At 50.7% G+C, this 18,620-nt stretch overlaps 1 protein-coding gene across 1 annotated transcript in view; it reads right to left on the reverse strand.

Annotated features, from left to right (window-relative positions):
• The window catches only part of ASB14 (ankyrin repeat and SOCS box containing 14), a 154,549-nt gene that overhangs the window by 112,602 nt on the left and 23,327 nt on the right, over positions 1-18,620 (reverse strand). The window lies entirely within an intron of this gene.

Genomic DNA, 18,620 nt, shown 5'->3' on the forward strand with positions numbered 1-18,620 from the left:
GAAGTAGGCGTCCTGGAGATCTAAGGTTGTCATAAAATCTCCAGGATTCTAGTGGTGCAAGATATTTGACAATGAGAACATACTGAAGGATTGTTTCCGAAGGAACTTGTTGAGCTTCCTGAGGTCTAATATAGGACACCACTCTCCAGACTTCTTCTTTATGAGGAAAAAACGGGAGTAGAATCCGAGACCTCGTTGCTGCAGAGGAACTGCCTCTATAGCCCCTTTGGCCAGAAGGCTGAAGATTTCTGCTTGAAGCAGACGAAGGTGGAGAGAGCTGCCTGATGTTGGTGGGTGAAGCGGTGGTTTTTCTGTGAACTCCAGGGTATGACCTCTTGTCACTATATCTAGCACCCACTTCTCCGATGTTATCTTCTTCCACTCTTGGATGAAGTTGGAAATGTTTGCTCCTATTTGTTGATGTTGCGGGCATTGAGGGAGCATGGCCGGTGCCTGTGGAAAATCATTGCTTTCTGGGTTGATCTCTGGATTGTGAACCCTGTCTTCGTTTCCCTCCCTGTCTGGTATAGGAGGCAGTCGATGATTGCCTGTACTGCTGATGGTATGAAGGCCTGTACTGGGATTGCTGGTACTGTCTATGAAAGGAACTTCGAAATGAGGTGAAACCTCTTCCTCTAGCCCCTCGAAAGGGCTGCTTCCTGTAGTGTAGGGTACCCAGGGACTTGGCCATTTCTGTGTCCGTCTTAATGGTTTGAAGTGCGTCATCCACATGTTTGCCAAACAAAGATTCCCCATCGTAAGGCATGTCTAGAATTCGGGACTGCACTTCTGGTCTGAAGGATGTGGCCTTGAGCCAACCTTGTCGTCGTAAGACAGCGGTGCCCGCTAGTTGGCGGAAACCAGTAGAGGCTATGTCCAGAGCGCAGTCAATAATATCTTCCGACGCACGCTCACCTTCCTGTAGGATCTTTCGTGCCTCTTCTTGCTTATTTTCTGGGATGAGGTCCAGGAAAGGTTGCATGTCGGACCACATTTGACGATCATATCGGCCTAAAATTGCTTATGAATTTGCTGCCCTGACAGTGATTGCAGACATTGAGGAGAATCTCTTGCCTATATTATCCAGTCTGCGACCTTCCTTGTCTGGAGTAGTGGAGATAGGCGTTGATGGATTTTTGGAGCGCCTTTGAGCAGCCTGTGAGATGACCGAATCAGGCTTTGGATGGCCAGTAAGGCATGCCGGAGAATCTTGGGTCGCCTTATATTTTTTATCCAGTTTTTGTGGAACTGGAGGAACAGTAGCCGGATTCCGCATAATCTTTGTGCCCTCGCTCCAAATGTAATCAATAATCAGAATGGACCGTATCGACTTCCGTGATTGCTCTTTGAAATCATGCAGGAAACATTCCGATTGGGAGACAGATGTTGGTAGGTGGAAACGTACTGCGGCTCTGTCCATAAGATTATGGAAACCACCTATGTCCTCGGGCAGAGAATCAGAGGGGCGAGGAGGTGGTGGAGAAGGAGTGGGGGCCAAATAATCATCCCATTCCTCTGTAGGATGTTGTGGAGTAGAAATTTCTCCTTCTTCTTGTTCTTCTTCCCCTGAAGTGGAACCTTCATCTCGGGGGGGTGCAGCTGACACCGAGTGTGATGTTGATCTTGGAGTAGCTGGAGGAGGAGGAGCATTACCTGGCGTCACCGTAGAGACCGGCGCCGGTGGTTGACCTTCCGCTGGAAACCTTCTCCTATAATTCTGAAGCATGGATTGTAAATCCTGGATTAAGGAGGAAGGCATTTCTACGGTGTCTCTATGTTGAGGATCCCGTGTTTCATAGTATTGGTCCTGATGAGAGTAGTATGGTTGATACTGTTCATACTCATTCTCTTCATCGTCGTCTTGATATTTGACATGGAGCTGCGAAGGGCTATGTGCATCTCCAAAAGGACCTTCGTCTGATTCCTCCTAGTCAAGAAGATGACTGGGTAGTAAAGCCGACACCTTGTTTGGAGATGTGTCGGTTGGATAAACGTCCTGTGCAGGTAGACTTCTGATGCTGACCATGGCTCGGAGAGCTGGAGACCTGGAAGAGGTAGGAATGGCCTCAACGTGTCTACTAGGCATCACTGCTGTTGATGGTGTGAAAGTTGATGCAGCCGTGGATGGTGCAGATTTTTCCGTCAACGGTGGTCTCGTCGACGGTGGAGTCGGCGACGATGGTTTCGTCGACGATGATTTTGCAGACGATGATCTCGCCGACGATGATCTCGCCGACGATGGTTTAGTCGACGGTAGTGTCGTCGACGGTAGTTTCTTTGACCCCGTCAATGGCGACAGCGCCGATGAGAATGACGTCGCTGAGGTTATAGTCGACGGGGCAGTCGTCGACGGTGCCGATGGAGTCTGGAGAGAAGGGATCGGACCCCTTACCGTCGATGTTAGGGTCGTCGACGCTGACGACGGTCTCGTCGACGATGAAGTGGAGACGGTAGATGTAGATATCGTCGTCACGGTCGTCGACGGTGTTGTCGTCGTTGTTCTAATTTTCAGAGTCATTTTTCCAGAAGTGGAAGGCTCTGAAGAAGGAGATAGATGGTAAGACTCCTTCTTTTGAAGAGGAGAGGAAGGCTCAGAGGAGACTGAAGTCTGTAAGCCCTTCCCATGATGAGATTTCTGCCTCTTTCTGGATTTCTCTATGTGGCCTAGGTCCTCAGATCTGGACCTTTTATGTGGCCTCTCTGACCCACTCTCCTCACCTGAAGTACAGGATTTGGCCTGTAACCATGTCAGGAGTCTGCCCTCCCGGTCTCTGAGGGTCTTTGTGGAGAAGGTGCGACATATTTTGCAGTCCTTAACCTGATGTTGTGGGTAGAGACAGTACAGGCATTCTTTATGTGGGTCATCCACATGGAGCCTTTTCTTCCCACAGGTCTTGCAAGGGCGGGAAAGGCCTTTTCTAGAATAATCTGACATATTTGAAGCTTTCTTGAGAGAAAATCTCTGAAGTAGAAGAAAAAACTGAGCAGAGCTCAGGGAGACTCCCTTCACACGACGCGCGGTAGAAAATCTGAGGAAGGGAGCTTCTCTGGAGAAGGTTCTAGAGGGTGATGGTGCCAGATTGGACAGCAGGCAGATTTGGGTCCTTTCACAAAAGGACATGGATAGGCTATATGAGCAAGCTCTGACTCCATTATAGCCTATGGCAAAAAAAATGTATTTATTATTTATTGCTATTTTTTGTACCGTGGGACTCCCACTTCGACGACGGGGATGATTCAAGCATGTGAATTTATGAAAGATCCAATACTGGATAAGTATCGGTGTGCCAGGCAGCAGCCATCTTCAGCCTGGTGGACAGGCAGCATCCCACGGCCATATTACGAGGTTGTACACCGCCATGATTTCCGGGGCGGAACCACCGCCACCAAAAACCTGGCAGAAACAAACAATATGAAGGGAACACCTACCTTCAGGAACACAGCCACGTCCGGATGCGCCATGGCAGGTGAATTGCAGCTCCTTCCAATCCTCTACCTGGCCCTGCAACTCCCAGACCAGCGACCAAGACACCAACCGTAAGTACACCAGCCTAGCACACATTGGAGGAAACAACATTAATACACACACACACAACACGGGAAGCCATGCCCACACACTCCTGCAAACAAACACCCGTACCAACACGCACACACACACACACCAATATCCACCACTACCACACATACATGGTGAATGAAAGCCAGGACTAGGTAGGTAACAACAACACCAGCGGTGTAGTGTTGCATGAGATCCATATATTGCAACAACAAATGTACATACAGGGCCAAAGGCCAGTCCAAATTCCATAGTGCCCAGAACACACTGGGCACTAGATGACACCCCAGCTTGACTCCTGACTGCAAAGTGCAGACCTCCACAGGGCAGGGGTATCAACGGGGAATGCATGCACCGTGGGGTGGGGGACCCTTTGGGCGTGGAGGGAGGGGTCCTTCTGTTTGGGCCTGGAGGGGGGCCCCTTAGGGGTACCCTTAGATAGGGGGTCCCTGGGCTTGCCCTTGGATGGTGGGGGCTTAGCAGTGGACTGCAGTTTAGGCTTGCCCTTGGATGGTGGGGACTTAGCAAAGGGTGTGGGCATGGGCTTGGCCTTGGAAGTGGAGGGAGTGGGCTTGGCCTGGGTAGAGGAGGGAGTGGGCTTGGGTTTGGGTTTGGTAGCACGAGCACTGGATGTGACAGGGGCGGAAGTTGCAAGTGGTGGAGGGGCAGGGGCAGCAGCAGACTGGGATTTGGAACGCAGGGGCATAGGAAGGGTAGCAGGGCGCATGGGGGGACAGAGATTGGGTCAGTGGTGTGGAACAGGGAAAATTTGTGAAGGAAAGGTTTTTTGGGTACACATGGGAGGTCACTGGAAAGACGTTTGGGAGTCCTTGGTGTGATAGTTATTAAATCGTCGAAGGATCCTTGTGACTGGGTCCATTGGAGTTGTAGTTCTTCTTGTAGAGGTCTCATCTTGAGTCTTGCCAGCGGTACTAGGACTATGGCTGAGGAAATCATGCCCAGAAGCGATTTGAATAGTCGTACTGAAACGAACTTTCTTGCGGAGATTGTGACAGCCAATTGGGTCAGCTTCTGCTGCCTTGCTAGGGTAGGATATGCCTTGTTTTGGATAGTGTCCAATTCTGCTCCCAGGAAAACTCTCCTGCGTGCGGGGAACACGACTGACTTTTGTAGGTTCACTGTTAGACCCAAACTGTTGAATAGTCTGAGGGAGGCTGCGACTGGGGCAAGGCATTTCGTGAAGATTCTCGGAGCTGATCTGAGGCCAAATGGCAGGACTCTGAATTGATAATGGGCACCGGCTACTGTAAAACGGAGATATTTGCGATGTTTTTGGTGTATTGGAACGTGGAAGTAGGCGTCCTGGAGATCTAAGGTTGTCATAAAATCTCCAGGATTCAAGTGGTGCAAGATATCTGACAATGTGATCATCCTGAAGGATTGTTTCCGAAGGAACTTGTTGAGCTTCCTGAGGTCTAATATAGGACGCCACTCTCCAGACTTCTTCTTTATGAGGAAAAAACGGGAGTAGAATCCGAGACCTCGTTGCTGCAGAGGAACTGCCTCTATAGCCCCTTTGGCCAGAAGGCTGAAGACTTCCGCTTGAAGCAGACGAAGGTGGAGAGAGCTGCCTGATGTTGGTGGGTGAAGCTGTGGTTTTTCTGTGAACTCCAGGGTATGACCTCTTGTCACTATATCTAGCACCCACTTGTCCGATGTTATCTTCTTCCACTCTTGGATGAAGTTGGAAATGTTTGCTCCTATTTGTTGATGTTGCGGGCATTGAGGGAGCATAGCCGGTGCCTGTGGAAAATCATTGCTTTCTGGGTTGATCTCTGGATTGTGAACCCTGTCTTCGTTTCCCTCCCTGTCTGGTATAGGAGGCAGTCGATGATTGCCTGTACTGCTGATGGTATGAAGGCCTGTACTGGGATTGCTGGTACTGTCTATGAAAGGAACTTCGAAATGAGGTGAAACCTCTTCCTCTAGCCCCTCGAAAGGGCTGCTTCCTGTAGTGTAGGGTACCCAGGGACTTGGCCATTTCTGTGTCCGTCTTAATGGTTTGAAGTGCGTCATCCACATGTTTGCCAAACAAAGATTCCCCATCGTAAGGCATGTCTAGAATTCGGGACTGCACTTCTGGTCTGAAGGATGTGGCCTTGAGCCAACCTTGTCGTCGTAAGACAGCGGCGCCCGCTAGTTGGCGGAAACCAGTAGAGGCTATGTCCAGAGCGCAGTCAATAATATCTTCCGACGCACGCTCACCTTCCTGTAGGATCTTTCGTGCCTCTTCTTGCTTATTTTCTGGGATGAGGTCCAGGAAAGGTTGCATGTCGGACCACATTTGACGATCATATCGGCCTAAAATTGCTTATGAATTCGCTGCCCTGACAGTGATTGCAGACATTGAGGAGAATCTCTTGCCTATATTATCCAGTCTGCGACCTTCCTTGTCTGGAGTAGTGGAGATAGGCGTTGATGGATTTTTGGAGCGCCTTTGAGCAGCCTGTGAGATGACCGAATCAGGCTTTGGATGGCCAGTAAGGCATGCCGGAGAATCTTGGGTCGCCTTATATTTTTTATCCAGTTTTTGTGGAACTGGAGGAACAGTAGCCGGATTCCGCATAATCTTTGTGCCCTCGCTCCAAATGTAATCAATAATCAGAATGGACCGTATCGACTTCCGTGATTGCTCTTTGAAATCATGCAGGAAACATTCCGATTGGGAGACAGATGTTGGTAGGTGGAAACGTACTGCGGCTCTGTCCATAAGATTATGGAAACCACCTATGTCCTCGGGCAGAGAATCAGAGGGGCGAGGAGGTGGTGGAGAAGGAGTGGGGGCCAAATAATCATCCCATTCCTCTGTAGGATGTTGTGGAGTAGAAATTTCTCCTTCTTCTTGCTCTTCTTCCCCTGAAGTGGAACCTTCATCTCGGGGGGGTGCAGCTGACACCGAGTGTGATGTTGATCTTGGAGTAGCTGGAGGAGGAGGAGCATTACCTGGCGTCACCGTAGAGACCGGCGCCGGTGGTTGACCTTCCGCTGGAAACCTTCTCCTATAATCCTGAAGCATGGATTGTAAATCCTGGATTAAGGAGGAAGGCATTTCTACGGTGTCTCTATGTTGAGGCTCCCGCGTTTCATAGTATTGGTCCTGATGAGAGTAGTATGGTTGATACTGTTCATACTCATTCTCTTCATCGTCGTCTTGATATTTGACATGGAGCTGCAAAGGGCTATGTGCATCTCCAAAAGGACCTTCGTCTGATTCCTCCTAGTCAAGAAGATGACTGGGTAGTAAAGCCGACACCTTGTTTGGAGATGTGTCGGTTGGATAAACGTCCTGTGCAGGTAGACTTCTGATGCTGACCATGGCTCGGAGAGCTGGAGACCTGGAAGAGGTAGGAATGGCCTCAACGTGTCCACTAGGCCTCACTGCTGTTGATGGTGTGAAAGTTGATGCAGCCGTGGATGGTGCAGATTTTTCCGTCAACGGTGGTCTCGTCGACGGTGGAGTCGCCGACGATGGTTTCGTCGATGATGATTTTGCCGACGATGATCTCGCCGACGATGATCTCGCCGACGATGGTTTAGTCGACGGTAGTGTCGTCGACGGTAGTGTCGTCGACGGTAGTTTCTTTGACCCCGTCGATGGCGACAGCGCCGATGAGAATGACGTCGCTGAGGTTATAGTCGACGGGGCAGTCGTCGACGGTGCCGATGGAGTCTGGAGAGAAGGGATCGGACCCCTTACCGTCGATGTTAGGGTCGTCGACGCTGACGACGGTCTCGTCGACGATGAAGTGGAGACGGTAGATGTAGATATCGTCGTCACGGTCGTCGACGGTGTTGTCGTCGTTGTTCTAATTTTCAGAGTCATTTTTCCAGAAGTGGAAGGCTCTGAAGAAGGAGATAGATGGTAAGACTCCTTCTTTTGAAGAGGAGAGGAAGGCTCAGAGGAGACTGAAGTCTGTAAGCCCTTCCCATGATGAGATTTCTGCCTCTTTCTGGATTTCTCTATGTGGCCTAGGTCCTCAGATCTGGACCTTTTATGTGGCCTCTCTGACCCACTCTCCTCACCTGAAGTACAGGATTTGGCCTGTAACCATGTCAGGAGTCTGCCCTCCCGGTCTCTGAGGGTCTTTGTGGAGAAGGTGCGACATATTTTGCAGTCCTTAACCTGATGTTGTGGGTAGAGACAGTACAGGCATTCTTTATGTGGGTCATCCACATGGAGCCTTTTCTTCCCACAGGTCTTGCAAGGGCGGGAAAGGCCTTTTCTAGAAGAATCTGACATATTTGAAGCTTTCTTGAGAGAAAATCTCTGAAGTAGAAGAAAAAACTGAGCAGAGCTCAGGGAGACTCCCTTCACACGACGTGCGGTAGAAAATCTGAGGAAGGGAGCTTCTCTGGAGAAGGTTCTAGAGGGTGATGGTGCCAGATTGGACAGCAGGCAGATTTGGGTCCTTTCACAAAAGGACATGGATAGGCTATATGAGCAAGCTCTGACTCCATTATAGCCTATGGCAAAAAAAAATTATTTATTATTTATTGCTATTTTATGTACCGTGGGACTCCCACTTCGACGACGGGGATGATTCAAGCATGTGAATTTATGAAAGATCCAATACTGGATAAGTATCGGTGTGCCAGGCAGCAGCTATCTTCAGCCTGGTGGACAGGCAGCATCCCACGGCCATATTACGAGGTTGTACACCGCCATGATTTCCGGGGCGGAACCACCGCCACCAAAAACCTGGCAGAAACAAACAATATGAAGGGAACACCTACCTTCAGGAACACAGCCACGTCCGGATGCGCCATGGCAGGTGAATTGCAGCTCCTTCCAATCCTCTACCTGGCCCTGCAACTCCCAGACCAGCGACCAAGACACCAACCGTAAGTACACCAGCCTAGCACACATTGGAGGAAACAACATTAATACACACACACACAACACGGGAAGCCATGCCCACACACTCCTGCAAACAAACACCCGTACCAACACGCACACACACACACACCAATATCCACCACTACCACACATACATGGTGAATGAAAGCCAGGACTAGGTAGGTAACAACAACACCAGCGGTGTAGTGTTGCATGAGATCCATATATTGCAACAACAAATGTACATACAGGGCCAAAGGCCAGTCCAAATTCCATAGTGCCCAGAACACACTGGGCATTAGATGACACCCCAGCTTGACTTCTGACTGCAAAGTGCAGACCTCCACAGGGCAGGGGTATCAATGGGGAATGCATGCACCGTGGGGTGGGGGACCCTTTGGGCGTGGAGGGAGGGGTCCTTCTGTTTGGGCCTGGAGGGGGGCCCCTTAGGGGTACCCTTAGATAGGGGGTCCCTGGGCTTGCCCTTGGATGGTGGGGGCTTAGCAGTGGACTGCAGTTTAGGCTTGCCCTTGGATGGTGGGGGCTTAGCAAATGGTGTGGGCATGGGCTTGGCCTTGGAAGTGGAGGGAGTGGGCTTGGCCTGGGTAGAGGAGGGAGTGGGCTTGGGTTTGGGTTTGGTAGCACGAGCACTGGATGGGACAGGGGCGGAAGTTGCAGGTGGTGGAGGGGCAGGGGCAGCAGCAGACTGGGATTTGGAACGCAGGGGCCTAGGAAGGGTAGCAGGGCGCATGGGGGGACAGAGATTGGGTCAGTGGTGTGGAACAGGGAAAATTTGTGAAGGAAAGGTTTTTTGGGTACACATGGGAGGTCACTGGAAAGACGTTTGGGAGTGGGTATGGTTGTGAGGTTTGTACGTGGATGTGCCATGGGTGCAGGTGTGAGTGCTGGGGCACTGTTAGGTGGGTGAGTGTGTGCGATTAGATATACTGGGAGGAGGTGTGGAGGCGATGCAGGGAGATGGCAGGGGGGACGTTTGAGTGAATGTTGGGGTGGTATCTGCAGGTATAGTGGATGTGCTGCATGTGGTTGTGTTAATGGTTGTGGTGTCTGCACCAGTGGTGTATGGGGTGCATGGATGAGGGTCAGAAGATGTGGTAACAGTGGCAGTGGGTGCTTATGTGGCAGGAACAGTGACTGATGTTATGCTGACTACAGGTGTGAGTGGTGTGTCAACTGTGAGGGGGGAGGTGGTTGGGGAGTCGGTGCAGGGTGTGGATGTTGACATGTCTGCATGGGTGTGTTGAGTGTGTGCATGGCGTCTGTGGTGCTTATGTTTGTCCTTGCATATCGTGTCTGCTGATGTGGATGCATGTGTGTCAGTAGGTGTGCCTTGGATGGGTGAGGGGAGACGGATGTGGGATTGGAAACAGGTAGCTGGAGAGGGGACAGGAGAAGAAGGGACACTGGCTGCTGTCAACAAGGAGTTCAGAGCCTGAAACGATCTCTGTAGGCCAGAAAAGGCACCATGAATGCCTTCCAGGAACGCATTGCACTGTTGCATCTGGGATGGCAGTCCCGGGATGGCATTCGCGATAGTTGTCTGCCCCACAGAGATGTACCTCAAGAGGTCAATAGCCTCCTCATTGAGGACAGCAGGGATGACTAGGGCAGGGGCAGGGGCAGAGGTGCATGTTGGAAAGGAGATGCCCACCCTCTTGGGTGAGCGGACATGGGCAACTGGGAGGGGAGCTACAGGGAGGGCGGTGCTGGTATGGGGTTGGCAGACATGGATGGTGATGGGGTGGTCCCAGATGGGTCCACCACCGCCAGGTAGCTGCCATCGGAGAAGGAATCTGAAGATGTAGTTGTCAATCCTATCTCCCCCGTGGCACTCCCCTCGCCCTCTGTCCCACTGGTCCCCTTGGCTCCACTGGCTCCCATGGGCTGCAGCTTCCCCACTCGCGGGTGCTCCTTCTCCTTCCCCAGATGATGCTGATGCACACAAAGACAGAGGAGGACAGGAAGGGAGAGAAAGAGAGATAGGGTGCAATCGGTCAATACCAGCACAACCGTCACACAGGGTAGAACATCAGCATTTGATGCCATGACATTATACATAATGCCCACCTCTGAACATCCTACTACTTGGTGACACCATGGGGGAACTGCAACATTGCACATGTCAACCGCTGATGGTCTGACTGAGGCATATCTCTACATGAGGACTGTCATACTCGCCACACCTGTACAGTCCCTGCCCACACCTATGGCCGTTGAGACAAGCATGCAAAGGACTGGACACCCAAGAGGATCCTGCACGGCTAGTTGGCAGGCCCCCTTGGCTAATGTCAAGAAGCACTGTCACCACTTTGTGCACCCACCATACATGCAGTGCCTGTCAGCTGATTGAGGACGTGGATACACCCCTGGCACAGTGGTTGGTGAGGACCAATCACAATGCCCTGACACCCCAGTTCTGAAGATCCAGTTGCCATGTGCTGGTAAGCAGGTCTAGAAAGTAGGTGGCCACACAGTTTTAATTGAAGGAGTCTGCCCCGCCACCACAGACTGCATGGCATTACTTACACCTGTGATGTCAATCTTGGCCAGATGGACATCAGTGTACCTAGCTTCCACACCACAGCTACCTAATGGTGCCCACCCAAAGCCATCATGTCAACACAGAGAGTGAGTACTCACCCCCATGTGGCTGCTGTGCTGCCCTCAAGCGCCCATCCACCTCAGGGTAGGCCACCACCAATATGCGTACCATTATGGCTCGCCAAATTCCCTTCTGATGGGCGCTGACCTGCACGGGTGATACAGACAGAAGAACACAGTCATGTAGGGTGGCATTCCTGGGACAGTAGTGGACAGCACACTTCCACACCCACATGTCGTTAGGTAACGTAGCCCTCGGCTCCTCACCCATGTCCATGCTCAATTCACACTGCCACCTACCAAGGCCCACATCCCAATGCACACAACTCACATATAGGACAATGATAATGGACTCACCTGCTGCTCTGGTGCCCCATACAACTGTCAATACAGGGGCAGGACCCCGTCCACAACCCGCTCCAACTCCTCCTGGGTTAAGGCTGGGGCCCTATCTCCTGCTGGACGCAGCATCGTGGCTACCAGAGTCAGAACACAGCAGCACACGCAGTGGAGGGCTTCAGTGCACGAGGTTCAGGAGTCAACTGAGCATGAGCACATGAAATGGCAGTCACGTCTGCCGCGCATTTAACTGTCACTGCCTGCGGCGATCACCACTGGCTCCTGACTCCCATTTGCAACAGTGTGAGCCAATGGTGAGTAGCACGGAGGTCATGACCACCTACCACCATGAAGTGTTACGCTGGCAGGATGATCTCACCTGTCCCATGCATGCAGGCGGCAACCATTTCACATTTAGAATGTGTGATGTGTGTGAAATTTAGTGCGTCATAAATCTACGCTGCACGACATATTAACACCTCTCCCCTGTTCCCACGTACTATGCATGGTTGAGGATGAGGAATGCACCGGTGTATAGGCCCCTAGTAGACCTTGCCACCATGCAGGAGCGTCACATCATCCAGACCTATCAGCTGAACCTTGTGACCATAATGAAATTAGTGGCCCAGTTGGAGCTGGATCTGTTGCCTCCCTTACGCACTCCCAATGCCAACCCTCCCACAGTGCAGGTGTTGTCAGTCCTAGACTACCTTGCCTCAGGCTCCTTCCAGGTCATAGTGGGCATCACAAGTGGAATGTTGCAGCCCATGTTCAGCAACGTCCTGAGGGATGTACTGTGTGGCCTGATTAAACATATGTACAGCTACATCCGACGTGCAGATTTGCCCACTGTCAAGGCTGCGTTCTACGCTGTTGCACATGTCCCAAATGTCATAGGTGCCGTTGATGGCTCCCACACTGCCCTGGTGCCACCCAGGAGGAATGAACAGGTGTACAGAAACCGCAACAACTTTCCATCCGTCAACGTGCAGGTGGTTTGTCTCGCGGACCAGTACATCTCCCACGTGACAGCCAAGTACCCAGGCTCTGTGCATAATTCTTACATCCTGCGGAACAGCAGCGTCCCACACATGATGGCACCACTCCAGAGGGACCACACCTGGCTCATTGGTATGGACCCCTGCATATGTGTGCCCCTCAGCTCACTGCACCCTTGTGTCCCTGCCCTATTGCCCTCCCAGTCTGGATATTCCTCTTCTCTCTATGCACACAGGTGACTCTGGCTAACCCAACCTGCCCTGGCTCCTGACACCTGTGAGGCATCGAACCTCAGCTGCAGAGGACCGTTACAATGAGGCCCAATGTCATATCAGACGGGTCATTGAGAGATGCTTCAGTCTGCTGAAGGCCAGGTTCCGGTGTTTGCATGTCTCCGGGGGTGCCCTGCTCTACAACCCACAGAAGGTGTGCCAGATCATTGTGGCCTGCTGCATGCTGCACAGTTTGGCCCTGATGCGTCACATCCCATTGCTGGGTGCAGAGGAGGTGGTAGCTGTGCCAGTGGCTGATGAAGGGGACATGGGGACTGATGAAGTGGAGGATGATGAGGATGTAGCAGACTCCAAGGCGGAGATGATTCAACATTAGTCCGGCTGAGATGGAGATATGTGGAAACTGTGTGGTATGTGTCCTCTACAACTGTTTTCCTTGCCCCTGATGCCACCTGTTGTCTGTGACCTCTGATGGTGATGGTTGCAGATCTGACTCTGGGTGGGTTTGGTGGGTGCCACATGTCCTCATGACTGAGGTAGTCACAGTGTACAGGTCAGGCCTATGGTCAGGCAGGTGTTGTGCTGGTGCACTAGTGCCATCAATGTGTAAGTGGAATGTTCCCCAAGTTGCCACTGCAGGTGCTATGTGTATGCCACACAGGGTTGTTGCATGTGTGCAGCATCCATCCTGGGAGTCGACATTGGGTGGCAGTGCAACATTGATGTTGGTGGCAGTGGGTATGAGGCCAGATCTGGCACTGGGCGATGTGAAGGTGGGACCACTGGGTTGGTATGTGTTGTGTATGTGTTGTGTATGTGTGTTTGTACTGGCCGTATGATTGTGGACCTGCCCGGCATATCTGACCTAGATACCTGTTCCTACAGTGCATTTGAATGGAATTGGCATCTGTGACTCCTACAGTGATTCATGTCCCTGTCTTGCTCTCCTTTCAGGACAATGTTGTGGTGTTCTGTGCTCCCTGCCTGCGCTTTTGCATACACATATGACCAGCCACTGCCTGCTCCACGATCAACCTCCCGCCATTTGCACCCCCCGCTGTCACCCTCCCATGAATGTGCTTGGCGATGAGTTGCCACTTGTACATGTATTGGCAGTATCATATACACTCATGGCAAATAAACACTTAGACATGGACTGTGCTCAGTTGTAGTTTATTTGTGATGTACAAGTGTGAGGGATGATGATTAGGGTGATGGCGGCGGTGATCATCAGAATGTTAAGGCCAGCTGTAGGTAGTCTAGGTCCAGTCTCCTGGCCATGGGTAGACAGAGATATGGGAGTGGACAGTCGACAGGATGTCACACACAAGGGAGAATGTTCAGGAAAGGGTCACTTCCTGGTGGTGGTCTTGGTCTGGGCATCATGTCTGGCTGAATGTCTACTTGAACGTCCTCTCTTGCATGGGAGTTCCTCATCTACAGGGGTAGGGATGCTGGTGTCCTGCGAGACCTGTGGTGGGGCCTCCATGCCACTGGCTGCCACTGATGTGGAGGGCTGTGATGGATGTGGCCAGTGGTAGGTGCCTGCTGGTGGGTGGTGGACTCATGCATGACAGTGGTCAGGGCCCTGAGCACTCCTACAATGGAGGTCATGGTTGCATTGTGGGCCTACCACTGTTTCATGGCCTCTTGATGGTATTGCCACTGCAGCGGCTGGGTCTCCTGCAAAGTGGCGAGAATCTGGGCCACTGTATTCTGGGTTTGCTGGTACACACCCAGGACTTGGTTGAGGACCTCCTGGGCAGTCAGGTGGTGTGGCTGTCCCGACCCTTGGCTCACGGTTCCCCTCCCACTACCCCTGGCACATTGTGCCCACTCCCAGTAGCAGCAGGGCCATCATTGTCTGAAATGGGTGCCCTTGACTCTGGCCTCTGTAATACGGGGCACATCTCAGATTGATGAGTCCCTGGGCACACGCTTGGGGGTTCAGTGTCTGGCTGTGGTGTTGTTGCTACATGGGTAGGGTCTTTCGGTGTGTCCAGGGTGGGTGTGCCATTGGTGGACTGCCCAGTTGCCCCAGATGGCGCAGGCAAGTCGTCCTCATCCAGGCATCTTGTGGGGCCTTCATCCTGGGGAGGGCTGTCTGAACCTGGAATCCTCTGTCAGTGGCAGGGGTACCTGTGGATGGATACGGCAGATGTTAGTTGTGTGACTGTTGTTGTTGTGTCCCTGTTGTGAAAGCATGCAGTGGCTCGACTTAGCAATAACATCTGCTGCACTGGAGACATTGGTTTGGATTGGATTGTGGGACCTGTGGTTCTTCACATTGTGGGTGGCATCCGTGGATTCGGGGTGTTTGAGTAGGGATGGTGGGAGTGGGCATGAAGAGGAGGGGCGTGGGGTGTTTGGAACAGGGTCAGTGGGGTGGGTTGCAGTGGGTTGGTGAGTGGTGAGGTGGCATGCTGGGCATGGGTGGTTGGTGCTTGTGGGGTATTGTTGACTTACCAGTGTAAAGCCCTCCGCTGATGCCAGTCAGGCCCTCGGGATACATGATGTCCAGGACCTTCTCCTCCCAGGTTGTCAGCTGGAGGGGAGGTGGTGGGGGCCCACTGCCGGTCTTGTTACTGGCTATCCTCTGCCTGGAGGCCATGGACTGGACCTTCCCCCTGAGGTCGTTCCACCTCTTTCTGATGTCCTCCTTTGTGCATGGGTATGTGCCGACTTCGTTGACCCTGTTGACGATCCTCTGCCATAACTCCTTTTTTTGGATATTGTTGTTTGTTGTACCTGGACACCCATGAGCTCTGGCACTACACTGATGATCTCATCCACCATGACCTGCAACTCATTGTCGGTGAACCGTGGGTGCTTCTGGCGTGAAATGTTGTAGGGTGGGAATGTGTTGTGCATGTCAGGTGGAGTATGGGGTGTGCGGTGATGTAGGGGTGTATGGCTATGTGTGCTGGTGAGCTGCGTTGTTGCTTTGTACAATGTGTGCTCTCTGACCTATGTTTGCTGTGTTTTGTGTGTGCTTGGTCTCGGGTGTGGCTGTGGGTGCTCATATTTGTCACAATAGTTTAATGGGGCGGTAATATGGTGGCATGGTCAGTTGTGCGTGGTGTATGTATGGTTTTCAGGTGTGTGATATTTAAACTAGCCAATGTGGTGTTAGCTACTTTCTGCGGTGCATTTTTGTTCCGCAGCGGTGTGGACCGCCTATGGGGTCCGTTGTGCATGTTCCACTGTGCTGGAGGTTGATTCATAATATGACGGTTGGAATAGTGTCAGCGTGGTGGGCCCGGCGATTGATCTGTCACTCATTCGCCGTGGGTTGACCTGGCGGTGTTGCTTTTGTGTCTGTATTTTGGCGGTTTGTGTTTTATAACTCGTAATCCGGTAGTCTCTATTACGCCACCGCTGCAGGGAAGGTGGTGCCATTTTGCACCACAGTCTTGACCAAATGCCGCCAAACTCGTAATGATGGCCTATACTTGCTAAACTTTGAAAAATCATAGCAAAATAAGTACTTACCGTATGTTGATGATCTTGGTCTTAAAAATGTTATAAAAATCTGAAGTATTTTTGCAAATTGGTCTTGTTATTCTTCCAAGTGTGTGTGTACATTTATTGATACTGTGAGTACAACAAATGCTTAGCACATCTCCAAGATAAGCCTAACTGCTCGCCCACACTATCAAAAAAACAGAGCATTAGGTGGTGTGTTTTTTACCTTTGGATACCAAAGTGGTGTTGCTTGGACGCTCTGCACAACACACGTCTTTTTTCGTAAACTATATAGAGAGAGCCACCCTCCTATACTGGCGACTACCACCCCTGCCATACATCAACGCAGCCACCCTTGCACCTTAGTGCAAGAATGACTGCGTTCAGGGGGAGATTGTTTTGTCAGGAAGGAACACCTTCCTGTACAAAAACAATCTTTATTGGTGATTTGCTCTCGCTATGTGTGCTGCAGAATGGAGCACACATAGAAAGAGCAAAAGAATGAGGATAAATGAACGCATTTCTCCTCATTGTACCACTCTAACGCCACCCCTGGGTTGGCCATAGCTTTTGGCGCTGCCTCAGGTTTACAAAAACTCGTAAATCTGCAGCAGCGTCAAAATGCAATGGGTGTTGCTGTGGCACACCAACAGCAACACCCATTGCACGCCCCTTCCACGCAAAGTGCTGCGTGTGAAGGGGCCGTATTTACAAGGTGGCTTAACACCACCTTGTAAATACGGCACAGGGCATAGTGCCACCAGAGCGTCACGAAAAGTGAAGCTCCGGTGGTGCTAGTGGCTCCTAAATATGTCCCTTGGTGCCCTGCAGGGCACCCAGGAGAGATGGCTGACCCCGAGGGATGGGGTCTCCGGGGCCAAGATCGGCCAGGGGTGGAGGGCCGTGTGCCCCCCCAAACAAATATTAAAAGGCCAAGCCCTGGGGGATGGAGTCTCCAGGAATGAAATCAGACAGGGGAGGCGGGTCCACAAGCCCCCCCCCCCCACACATTCTGGACATTGAACCAATGAGGTAGCACTTACTAACTAACCAGTAGAAAGTGCTGCAGTTGAATAGACATTTTGTGCAAAACTGTGGACTCTTGTTGGATAAACGAGCAGGTGAGCTTCTATTCTGTCACTACAAAGGAAAGTACTGTTCCTAATGGAAACAACTAAGACAGGCAAGAAAGTTAAGCTCTATCCCACACGAGGAGAATCCTATGTTAATTTCAGTGGTGTCCTCACACACCCTGTAGGAATGTCATGCTTTATCATCAGGCTGCTGCTCGTAGGACCAGCGCTGCAGTGTCCTACGTAACCCTTAATGGGTCACTTTAGCGGAGCTCTTTTATTTTTATGTTGTATGATAATGATGGTCAGTGTGAGGGTGTTTTAACAGTCTGGGGTCCGGTGTACTGGGTGTGTGTAAGTGAAAGAGAAACAAGGTAAAACTGTCTAAGAGAGTCCACCCCTAGATTTTAATCATGTGGCACTCGCCATGTGCTGCTAATTATGCCAAATTTTACTGCACTCATGACAACTTTTACAAAATCAATAAAAGTACCAATGAAACATTAGAAGTCAAATTATTGAAGGAAAAACTGTGCATGGTGGGGGTGCGAGTTATAGTTACTTGAAAAAACTATAACTGCTAAATAGCTCTGGTTTTGTGCAAGTAAATTCAGAACCTAACTATAATGTCCCTGTAACCTTTGTTTTTTTTAAAGTGAATTTCTAAGGTATTTTTTTGTTATATTCCTGGTCAGGTTGCGGCCAGCCATCCACAGCATTTCTGTTGCTGCGTGCATTCGCAAATTTGCCGCAATCGCTGCTAAAACGTTGCAACATATCTGTGACCACAGATATACAAATTTATTTTCTCTTTAGAATCTCAAAAACTACTGAACAGATTTACACCAAATAACCAAAAGCACAATCTGCAGAACAAAATCTAGCTTTCTGCCAAATGTGGTGTAATTCCGTCCAGAGGTTTGGGCTATAGCTGTGTTCAAAACTCTTATGGGAATTAACATGGGAAATGCACAATTTTTTACCCCCCTCCCCCACCCTTTTTTCTCGGCCTCCGCTTGACAGATCACTCAAAAACTTTCCAGGCACAAGAATCACCAGCATACTATTTTTGGGAACATTTTGTGAAGATCCGTCAAACAGTGCCAAAGATATAAGCAACTCAACACACGCTCTTTCTATGGAAATATGGTCCTAGCTATAACTACCTACTGGGACCCACCAGTAGGTAATCTATATATATATATATATATATATATATATATATATATATATATACACGCTTTCAAAGGTGTAGCTTTGAGAACTGACCTCATACATTGTACCTCTTCCTATAGCCTTGCATACGTTTTGGAACTGCTAGGTCAGTGGAAAGCGTAACTTCAAGACCTTTATGATTCTTGTTAGGCTCCAATATGCTGTCTACCTCAAATATACTGTCTGCCCTTTTGTACTGTCCTACCAAATTTCTCTGCCCAAAGAAACATACTTTGCTAACTGCCCCACTGAATCTTAGC

Source organism: Pleurodeles waltl, chromosome 9, assembly GCF_031143425.1.
Source record: "Pleurodeles waltl isolate 20211129_DDA chromosome 9, aPleWal1.hap1.20221129, whole genome shotgun sequence".
In the NCBI taxonomy this organism is placed as follows: domain Eukaryota; kingdom Metazoa; phylum Chordata; class Amphibia; order Caudata; family Salamandridae; genus Pleurodeles; species Pleurodeles waltl.